Source organism: Miscanthus floridulus, chromosome 6 (assembly GCF_019320115.1).
Source record: "Miscanthus floridulus cultivar M001 chromosome 6, ASM1932011v1, whole genome shotgun sequence".
Lineage (NCBI taxonomy): Eukaryota > Viridiplantae > Streptophyta > Magnoliopsida > Poales > Poaceae > Miscanthus > Miscanthus floridulus.
Window position 1 is genome coordinate 78,217,848 of NC_089585.1, and position 11,842 is coordinate 78,229,689.

At 43.5% G+C, this 11,842-nt stretch overlaps 1 long non-coding RNA gene and 1 pseudogene across 1 annotated transcript; one reads left to right on the top strand and one right to left on the bottom strand.

The window, feature by feature from the left end:
* Window positions 1–4,004: 4,004 nt before the first annotated feature.
* LOC136460729 (uncharacterized) lies at window positions 4,005–11,842 on the bottom strand (annotated as a pseudogene).
* LOC136458420 (uncharacterized) lies at window positions 5,059–6,260 on the top strand. The gene is made up of 3 exons (XR_010759995.1): window positions 5,059–5,083; window positions 5,595–5,660; window positions 6,006–6,260. It is a non-coding gene; the product is annotated as an uncharacterized lncRNA (long non-coding RNA).

Genomic DNA, 11,842 nt, shown 5'->3' on the forward strand with positions numbered 1-11,842 from the left:
ACACTCACCAGCGCGACCGGACATCTCTTGGGCTAATAAGCATTATTTGAGCCCACAAGTGTCGGGCCGAATCCAACAATAAAGCGTGCGCGCGCGCGCACACAGAACAAGCGATTGCAAATTTCTGAAAGGGCTACGTGTTAAATTGCTGAACATGAGCTCTGCTTCCAGATTTGTGTGTCCTAACACAGCAAAAATGTGATATGAAAGTAGGGATCCAGCTTTGTGTTATATTCTGCATATAGTTGCATAGGACGTCGGCTACCACCAAAATAACAGCGGCGCTGAGTTTTAAAATAATTTTAGAAAATCGTGCTAAATTTAAAATTTAAACCCGAGTAAACATGTTTTACTGATAAAGAGCGTAATTGAAGCTACTTAGTCCCAAGCTATATGCAAGTAGAGACCCAGATGATTCCTAACGAGTGGTTTCTAGTTTCTACTGTCAAGCTACTGAATTAGTTTATTTCCATTTTTTTTCGAACCTTTGTAATCTACGCATAGGCTCATATATACATGCATGTAAATGCACGCCGCTCTAAATTAGTTTATAATTTGCATCTTATTTTCTTCTCCTTTAAAACTTGATCTCCATCCGGAGCTACGGCGGTGAAGCCATGGGCGCGACCGTGGGGCTCGGCGGCAGGGAGGCCAGGGCGTCACCAAGGAAGGGTGAGGACGACAACGATGACCTCTGCGACGGCATGCCACCTGAGTGGCACCTACTGCTCAGTCATGACGGCGGCTCTCGCGGACGTTCTCCACATCGGCAAATGGCGGATGGCACCTCGACGGTGGCTAGCGGGGCCTACCCCGGACCAGGCCATCATAGCCGGTGGCCACGAGGGCCACCACGACAGCGACGGTGAGGGGGCAGCGCTTTTCCCCGTGGACTCGCCTAGGCCCAATTTTTTTACAATTTGGCCCTTTTTTGAAGAAATTTACGTTTGATCCTCTGGGAGACTTAAACTCATCTTTGGACCCTAGGGGTCAGTGCTAGGACTAATGGCGCCGAGGTAACACGTCTCGGCGCCACAGATCTTGGCTCCGAAGTGCCTGGCCGAGCACAGCAAGGCATCCTAGGTGGCGTTCACGTGGCTGGTACCTCAGTGCCAGAATACATGGCGCCGAGCATGGATTCAAAACGTGTGGCCAAGTTTCCCTTGTCGAGGCTGCTCTCATTTCTTCCTCCTCCCTCTCGGTTTCTTCCTCTCCCTAACCCAACCAATCTCTTGAATCGACGAATTTGACCTTGGATACTTGGATTTGATCCATACATCTTCACGAGCAAGGTATCATCTCTCCCCTTATCAAATTTTACGCATTGATTTGGTATATATTACGTCTATTTTGTAATCCTAGATACGTTATTACCTAATGTTTGAAGTGATTTTTTATTTTTTATATTATGCAGCGGTAGGATGCCAAGGTGTGGTAAAGCTAGTAAGCCAAGGTAATCTCTTATCATCGTATTATATTATGTTTTCATTTATGTGCAACAAATAGAAAAACCCTAGGTTTAGGGTTAAATGTTCATTGCTTTCGGTTCTTAGAACAAATTTGGTTCAATTGTAGTTATGGCCGGATGACCAAAAATGCCTTCGACTCGTTGCCTCTGCCTAGTGGTGTTCCAGTGCCTATGTGCTTTTACGATGATCCTTGCAAGGTAGCCAAGTCCGATAAAAAGGACACGTATAGGCAGAGGTATTGGATGTGTGCCAATTTTATGTTTGAGCCTACACTTCGTCAGCGCCGCATTAACAAGATGGTGAGAAATTGATGTTGTTTAATATTTATTTTGTGTCAAATGAAGTCTTGCATGATTTATTTGTTTTGTAACGATTGCATTTGTTGCGGACCCCTCCACCGCTCTGTGATTTTAAGCAGTGGATCAACACTGAGATCAAGCCGGAAGACAAGGAGTGGATGCATAACTGTTACGGTAGGAAGGCAGAGGACAAGGAGATGATGGAGAAGAGACGTAGAGAGGAGGCTCTAGAAAAGGAGCACAAGAAAGAGGAGGAAAGGAGACGTGTTGCTCCGCACAGGGAGGAGAGGGAGAGGAAGCTTGAGCATGCGCAGCGAGCGAAGGCGGCGATGGAGGAGAATCCCGATGCTCAGAGGAAGGGAAAGTGGCCTCGTTGCACTCAGTAGTCTTCATAACTTGCTAGTTCTATGTTATATTCACGAACAATGTTGTCTAATCTTGGACTTTGCATTGTGTTGTCATGTAATACACTTTTAGTTTGTCGTCATGTACTTCAAATATTGTTATGTTGATTAATGTGCTCTATTATTAGATATTTTATAGTGTTGTTGGTTTTATTATTTGTTGTCATAATATTGAGTTTAATATTGCATAGGTAGTAAAACGAGCTCATGTAGTGCAAATAAAACGTAATGAAGTAGTGGATTACCTAATTCAACACACACAGCACATGAAATGGCATGTAATAACATGTATCAAACTAGGGTACAGAGGTCCTGGACTAAACCTAACATGCCTTAGATAATTGAAGCAAACAACAAGCATATGAAATGACATGTGAGAACATATGCCAAACAAGGGTACATATTTCCTTCAACTAACCCTAACATGCCTTAGGTGATTAAACCAAAAAAACAAACACATGGATGTGGCCCGTTAAAAAGATTGCTTTGTCCTAGTAGTGTGGCCACATAGCAAATTGTGTTGCACCTTCTCCACAGTATCCTCCCATTGTTGGTGGTGGTGGAGGCGGAGGTGGTGGCGGAGGACCCTTGTTCCTGTGATTAGGGCAGGTGCAATATGGATCATTGCAGAGTGCCTCCTGTGAACTGGCACCATTGTTATCGTCTTCCTGTTCGTCGTCCTTGTAATCGCACTGCTAACTTCCCTTTCTAGATCGAAGATACGGTTCTGCAGGTAGTAGATGTACTCCACATGCGGATAAATAGGTCGAGGATCGACCCACCTAGTGAACCCACAATTTTCTTTGGGCAAGGAAGACTGCAATAAGTATGTCATGTAAGTTGTATAGAAGAGGAACATATTGAAGAAACAAATAGTAATAGCAATTATCCATGTTCGCGGGCATTTGAAGAAACGATGACCTCCATCTATTTTCTCGGTGAACATCTGCACTAGGCAGTCCTCACCATGCATGTATTTTGGCCATTCTTCTTTCCGTTCATCGTATCCTCTCAGTGGTGCCTCTTTGGTGAAATCACTTTTGCTCTCAATTGGGAACCTCTCATGAAGAGTTTCCTCAAAGAAATCAGGACCAAGAGAACCCTCCCACATAATGGTAGTTCCCTTCTCCTTTCCTCTATCTCTGGACGACCCTCCAGACATTGGTACTGCAACGAAAGAAAATACTGAGGAGTGCTCTTTTTCCTTGTTGTGTGTGTGAATGAGAGAGAGTGAGGGGTTATTTATATGTTGAGAGGAGGAATGGAGGCCTCTCAATGTGCCATGTCAGCGATCCGTGTGCCTCTTCACCTCAACCCTTGGATCAAATAGTAATAAGATGGATGGTGGAGATAGAGTGGAGTTGTGCTTCCTTGCATGCCTTCCTATCTTGAGCAAATCATCATTCCTATAGGTGTATTACTCGTCCTTCTAACTGAAAAGTCTATTTTCATTATCTTAAAAGCCTAGATTCGTTAGCTGTTACTGAAAAACCTAGATTCATCTGCAAAGCGTCTGTACGATACGACTGGACTATACACGTTCTAATGAATTTGCATTTAATCTGTGTACTATATTTATGCCTTTTTAGCAGTGTAGTATAATTAATGATTCACGGAATAAATTCGTAAAAGTTTCCCTTGTTTCAGGAGCATCCACGGTTACAAACAGAGACATCATTATATAATCCAAACATTTAATCGTCCAAAAAACACAATACAACCACATCGAACATCACAATCAACATAACATGTCCTGCATAATCCACAATGTCCATACAGTTCCAAATAGTTATAAAAAAAGTAAGTACATACTTTCTAAATCTCCACACATGTAAAATAAGCAAAGTCCATGCAACCCAAATAATTATGGCATCGAATCTAAGTTGGTAGCATAGTCTTAACCTATAAGTCATCATCACTGCCTCCTAGTCTTACCCTTACCCTTATGGCCAAGAGCGTCGGTGCGTGGAGTGTACTTGCAAGGCGGACGGCGTTGTCTCGTTCTTGCAACCTGCGTAGGCTGAGTCGAAGGAGCGTCCTAGAGCTGAGACTCGACAAGCTCATCATAACCATGCTCCTCGCCCTCCTCGTCGTCCTTGTCTCCATGGCCTTGGAAAGTGTCCACAGTCGCAACGCTAGTACCTCCGTGCGAAGAAGTACCGAGACCTACAGGTGTGTCCCATTGTCGTGCGTGTTGCCAGTGTACATCCATCGCAGCGCTAGCACCACAACCACAACGAGCCGCAGCACGCCGCAGCCTACGTGCTAGCCTCTATCATGCAAAGATGCAATTAATAAGCTATTGAGTGCATACAAATAAGTTATTATTCAAATGAATGCCATATCATCATCGTACTACCTCTGTTATGCTAGATGTCATGCTTGAGCAGTGAGATATTAAGTAGAAAACCACTAGCTCAAACAACTTAATTAAGCATAAAACATCAAGAGGGCCAGTGTCGACTTACTGCAAGAAAGTTTAGTGTGTGGTCGTCCACGCCTGTCTTTGGAAACCGTTCAATCTCAATCACAGATTGCCTCAGCGCGTTGCCCTGCAAAAAAAATATATTAATGCGTTTAAAATCTAAAATTAAAAACTTACTGAAATTTTGATATTGAAATTAGTAGTTCAAAATGCCAAGAAGCAGCAGTGCATCATTTACATATATTGTATTCACGACGACTCGTCCAGTGGACATAAAGCCACCATACGAGAAGATGGTGGAAAACATGGTTGAATTTGGGTCACCAGACAGGCGGCTTGTTTGCTGGTTGGTTTCTGGGCTGGTTTTGGCTGGCTGGTGCTGGTTTATTGTGAGAGAAAAACACTGTTGGCTGGCTGGTTTGGACTGGCTGAAACCAACAAGCGAACAGGCTGAGGAGGTCCGGCGGCATGCTCAATTCTGCCCTGGTAAGGCACTTATGCTGAAACATATTTCAGATGCAAATGCAAAGTTTGTGGCTTGAAATTATTTTAGGAGTAGTACCAATTACACCAGATTAGGAATTTTAAAATTTGTATCTAAGCATGTAAAATGACAGAGATTGGAAAGTCAAAGATGTTCTAAGCGCTGAAACTAATGATTCAGCAATATGATATGATCCAGTGTTTGGACTGTTGATAAAGTGATGATTTATAATCCTTGGACCTGCATATGTTAAAGTAGATCTGGAACCGACAAATTAATGCATTAGGTTTTGTGTAACCTTGTAGAGGAGATGGGATCCTAATTGAGGATTGTAAATAGGCATTTGACAGGATTGAAATTCCATCTCTATGGCCACATGGTTTTTTCTCATACATGCTTGCATTTATCTATATATATACGTATACATGTGATTGTATTCTCTACATATCTATATATATACGTATACCCTCTTCAGTTGGTGCCTTTCACTCTAACTGCCCTTACCTTTTGCAGGTAGCTCTTATTTATGTTGTATTGATTGCAGTAGTTTTGCAGCGGTTGCCAATAAGCTTTTCTCAGGTACTGATGCATGACCTCAATCAATTGGCAAGTGCATACTCTTCGCTTAGGCCTTGTTTAGTTCCAAAAAGTTTTTCCAAATAGTGCTACAGTAGCCATCACATCGAATCTTGCGATACGTGCATGGAGCATTAAATGTAGACGAAAAAAAAACTAATTGCACAGTTTGGTTGGAAATCGCGAGACGAACGTTTTGAGCCTAATTAGTCCATGATTGAATACTAATTGCCAAATAAAAACGAAAGTGCTACAGTAGCCAAATTCTCAAATTTCACCCAGCTAAACACAGCCTTAGTTGCATTTCATTTGTATGTATCTAATTTCTTATGCAAACTCTGAATTCAGCCGGTCAGTTGAGGAATAGGAAGAAGTCAAATTCCGGCGGCACAAAAGTTTCTGAAAGTACGGATATAGTTACATTTGCTGATGTGGCTGGAGTAGATGAGGCAAAAGAAGACCTGGAAGAAATTGTGCTATGGATCCTACAATTTTTTTTAATGTAATGGATCCTACAATTCGATAGTAGTACTTGCAGCAATCAAATGAAGGGAAATAAGCTGGTCCACACATATTTTTTGCTCAGGAGTTCTTAAGGAACCCAGCAAGGGTGTTCTAGTCTATGTGAAATACACACTGATTAATCAGAGTACTAAGCTCTCCTGCTGGTTCGAGAGAAAAAAATCAGAGTACTAAAAAACTGTCATTTTAGAATGCTTTCACTGTGACCTGCTAATTAGCGAATAGCATTTGCTTAAATCATTGTCAGAACAAACGACTCAGCTATGGCCAACTGGGCAAGGTAGATCTACAAGAAGGGTGAACTATAATTAGCTAACCATGCATTGAAGCCAACTATCATGTAAATCATGTGTGCATGCTAATCCAGCTTGCTAGTTCCTGGACGCGAGCTGCTTCTATATGCTGCTTCTACCTTGCCGTGTAGCCGATGGCCCTAAGCTGACATGTAAATAATTTGCTAGACAGTACAAGTCTTATATCGCCTAATAGGTCAGATTGCATTCTAAATGTTTTGTTTCTTCTGAAAACGTATATTTGGTGACTATATTTGTAGCATATTACTTGGTAGATTTCCTACAAAAGAATGAATTTGGTGATTCATTTCTTGAGTTCGAAGCTTATTTAATCTTATACTAAGATTATACATATTCTGTAGCACTTCTATCTATTCTGTAGTGACTATACAGAAAGAAATTGAGGGCATGGAACTGCTCAAGGCCCACTAGGAAAAGAAGGCAGCTGCTGAGGCCACAGTGGGTTCATCCTTAGCATCCTCATCTAACTCAGAAATTTAGCTTCTTGTTTATGTAAAGTGATGGATGTAACATATAAATCTTAGTATGTGCATCATTATGCATGCCAGTTGCAATGGTATTTAAATGATGGGGTTATAGTTGACATTACCACTCGGTCCAGGATCGGCGCAGGCTCCCCCTGTGTCCCAGCTCTCGTCGCAAGGTTGTAAGACATTTGTTCGTCATCGGAGGACTCAATGTCGGCATAATCTGTTTGGGTCCATTGCACCTTCAGCTTGGTCCTCCCGTCTGTACCAAGATAGGTACGCACTGAAGTTCTCGTTCGTGTGGGGCCGGTCATTCTCATATAAGTTCTCATGAAAGTGATCCCAGTGGTCGATGTAGTCACGGTGCAAGGTCTCAAAATCCGTCTCCTTTTGTTTCCGCGATCGATCCTGTAGGGTGCAAGAAATGAAATTGCAGTCTACAACATTCCAAGGAAAGATGTACAGAAAACCATTTCTGGTTAACCTGATACCTAAGAATTAATTGACAATTGCATCCTTTATGTAAGATACAATGGACAAATTAGTCAAAGAGACAATATTATAGTTTCCTTGGCTTGACACAAGCATTAATTCTCTAACATTTTGCTGAGTCCTTCAAACTCTAGATGCCTTCAGTTTTCCTCGAACATCCATTTCAAATGCAGCTACAGCTACAGGTATTCATTTCAACAGCTACAGCTCTAGATTTTGTGCACTAATGTGGATGGGACACAATGACTCCTATTTCCTTGTTTGTACAGCATATTGTATTCATCTGTCTTCGTCGATTAAGTATGATACAGTGAGCATTTTGGTGGTGTTCTGTGAGCAAATTGGAAGACGTCCTATGCATACTATCCTCAACAGTTAGCACTATATTAAGTTGTGTACAATAATTAAATAAGTTAGCTATCAGTTCAGAATTTCTACAAAATGCATAGATGGTATTAGAGCTGTCTTTTCCTTTTTCTCTAACTGTTTGTTTCAAATATTCAATAATATTCAATAAAGTATACACCAGTTCAAAGATGCTTACTTGTGCAAGTCTATTGACGTCGAGAACGGCTCCACGGGCCACTCCTACCTCAACCCAAATTGGCGTGCAACCTGGTGTGGCAGGTGGAACTCAACTGCGTAGAAACAGATCAACGGGCACCGCATCAGGTACAGGTCTTCATCCATCTTGCACATGATGCTGAACCCAATGTGCTCGTACTGTTTGTAGTCGTACGGCTCCCAACTAACCTACATTTGATTCTTTAGTCAAGTAGTGCTTACATCGAAAAAACAAATTAGTATGTGAAATGCAGCTAACTCACCAGCCCTGGCATGTGTGCGTCGAGCTCGTTCGTAAACTCGATGTAGGCGCGTTTACTCCGGGCGAAGGGACCCTTAACCTGGTCCCAAAGGTAGGCATACGTTGGCCGACGTCGAAGGCCATGCACCTCGAACCAAGGATGAGGATCAAGAACTTTGGGCCAACCGACAGGTAGATGAGACCACATCCAAAGCTGAAGCAGGTAAACACATCCTCCTAATGAAGAGTTCGGTGAACTCCGGCGGCACCCTAGCTATAGCCCCCGCCGTGTGTCAGTCAGTAAGACAGGGCAGGTACATCCATGACGCGGTATCTCCCATCCCATCAGGGAACAAAACACAACCAAAAAGGTGCATGATCCATGCCCTGCAGTAGTAGGTAACTGTCTGCTCGTCTGCATGATCAGAACACTAACCAAAGTTCTGCCTCAGCCAACTAATGAGTACTCCAGAGGAGCAGGTACCCGATGTCTCTAGAGGAAGATCTCTTCCAAGGAAGACCTCCACTCTACCTCTCCAACCAGCAACAGTGCAGTGGCCGATAACTAGGCAGCCACTTATACGGACACCCAGGAACTTCTGCGTGTCCTGAAGAGTAACGGTCATCTCACCGCAAGGTAGATGGAAGCTGTGAGTCTCCGACCTCCATCTACAAAACAAGAAAGAAGTACTACGGTTATATGCACATCGAGAAGCGAAAATATGAATGGAAGTGAATCTGTTCATAATTATGGTACCTGTCGACTAGAGCTGAGATCACCGCGGGGTTGAAGGCAGGCAACCCACGGCAAACCTGGAATGATACAACGTCAAGTCCATCCCTCTCAAGGAGAGGAGTGTACCTGTCATCGTACCGCATGTCCTCGAACTTATCGTGGGTTCGACAACGAAGAGGGTACAGTTCCTGCAAAGAATAGAAATTATTAGATTAATTCGTGAACATAAGTACATGTGCAGAGGAAAAATAACAAAGCAAAAGTAAAGTCGTTACCTCCCCCTCCGCGGTGAGTCATCCTCGGTGGTTCTCCTCATAGTACAGCTCCAACAGGTGGAACTGCTCCATCCTACAAAATATAATGAGAAAGTACAGATTAGTTTTATATGAACAAATAAATAACTTTTTGGTACTAGTAAACATGCATGTGAAACATTAGTTATTTTCACCTGACTAAGCGGCCAATGGCATGCACGTGAATTATGCCCAAGTCTACCACATTTGCCACATTGGTTCTGCTCGGGGTCAGTAAAAAGGGGGTTGCTCTACCTCGCCACGTTCTATCGGAAACCTGGTCCATGACCATCTTGTGCCTCGTCCTCTTCCGGGTTCCACATTTGTCCCAACATGTACCTAGATCCACAATGTATTTCGGCCCAGTGTAAGGTGGCCATTGACCCTTGTCTAGGAAAGGCTCAAAACGGGGAGACCAAGTCTATACAAGGCTATCAACACTGAACTCCCACGGTATCTGGGTCTCGTAGGCAAAGTTGCGATGCTAAGATGCTGCAACATAATGAGAACAAGGAAAGTGGTACTGCCTGGTTTTCCCACATCGGCATGAGAAATTACTAAGTACCACAATATAACTCCTTGATGGTTGGACCTCACCATCGGACATTGTACCACCCCTTTCTATGACCTGGTACTTGCCGGCGCTGTGGTCAAATCGATTGACGTCATGTGTGGCAGCCCTTTCCTTTGCCTTGTCAAGATGCTTCTTAGGTTTAGGTGCCCATTTCTGATTATTACTCTATAGTGCCATTGCTTGAGCGTGTCTCTTGTTAAACCATGCAACTAGCTTATAAAAGGTGAATGATATAATGGCATTGACGGGCATGGCACGTATACCCTTGAGTACACTATTAAATGACTCCGCCATGTTGCTAGTCTAAAACTCGTACCTCCATCCACCATCATCGTAGGCTCTTGTCCATTTCTCAGGTCCTCTCATCAATCCTCTCAGCCACTGCCTACCTTCTGTGTTTGTTGTCGTTTTTAGCTGCTCTAACTTCTCCTCAAAGAACGACACCTCAAGCATGCGAGCAACCTCCTCGAATAGAGGAAAGTTGTCCTTCGTAGCATCATTCCAAAGTAAATTCTCGACAAGGTGTCGAGTGCACCAACAGTGGTGCAAAGGTGCATACCCCAGAATCTGCTCCTGTACGGCACTAAGTATGCCCTGGTGTCTATAAGATATGACACCTACCTCCCTATGAGGGCCAACTACATGGATCCTAATAAGCCGCAAGAACCATCCCCAGCTAGCTTTGTTCTCCCTCTCCACCAAAGCAAAAGACAAATGAACTAATGTGTTGTCTGCGTCACACGAAATGGCTACCAAAAGTGTGCCCATGTACTTGCCAAGTAGAAAAGTACCATCAATGGATAACACTAGACGACAGTGCCTGAAGACCTCGACGCACTAGGGAAAGCACTAGAATGCATAAAAGAATATCTGCCTCCCGTCCTTCCATTCATTCGGCTTTGGGATATACACGTAATGCATGCCTAGATTTGCTGCTTTCATTGTATTGAACATTGCAGGCAACTGCTCGTACCCCTCTTCCCAGTCCCCATATATCATCTTCTAGGCCCATTGCTTTGCCCTCCATGCTTTCCCATACTTTATGTCATACTTAAATATCTCCGTAGTCATCTTCATAATTGTCCTAACCTTCAAGTTGGGCTGACCCTTCAAAGTTGTGTATAACTTTCTAGCAATGAGGGTAGAGGTCAACTATCTATGCTTCTGTTTTAGATCTGTCTAGGCACAAGTGTGTGGACCTACAATTTTGGTGATCTTAAATTTCCCTATGACCTTCTATTTGCGAGCACAGACCCTCTAATTGCAATCTGCCATCTCGCACACCACCGTGTAACGGCGCTCCACATAGGAGTGCCTCACCTTGAATGGTCTCTTACGCCTCACAGAATATTCCTATAGCCACCTTCTTAAGGTGGGCAAGTCCTTGAAGACCATGCCCTTCTAAATTTCTACGCTGTCATCGGCCTCAGGAGCCTCTAGCAGCTCGTCATCTCTTTCTTCTCCATAAGCATGTTGAGAATGACTAAGGTCGCTGAATTTATGAACTAGTGGATCACGATCAGGACATAAGCGTCTAATGAGCTCCATTTCTTGTTCGCTCAAAGCTGCAACTGGGTAGTCATCATCAGAATCAACGGCCCTTGCTGTGCCATAAGGCCCCTCATCATCCGCAATATCAACATCTACACTGTTAGAGGCCATAAACCCTGGGTCCACGTTGGTTGATGGAGGAACAGGAGCACAACCACCATTATCAGGATTGTCTCCTGCATTTAAAGCACAAATATGGATAGCATTAAGACAAAGGAATAGAATGAACAAAGAATAAGAAAAGCCAAAGTGTTACTAAATCACTTACTAGGATGATTCTGGGTCAAAGGGATCTCCTAAGGGGCACCTACAACATCATCAGTTCCACATTCTGCACGAATAGCAGGACATACACCAACCTGATTGGGGGCGGATCGAGCATCGGACACCACAACCGCATCTTCCACATCCACCTCACGGTTGGGTAACAT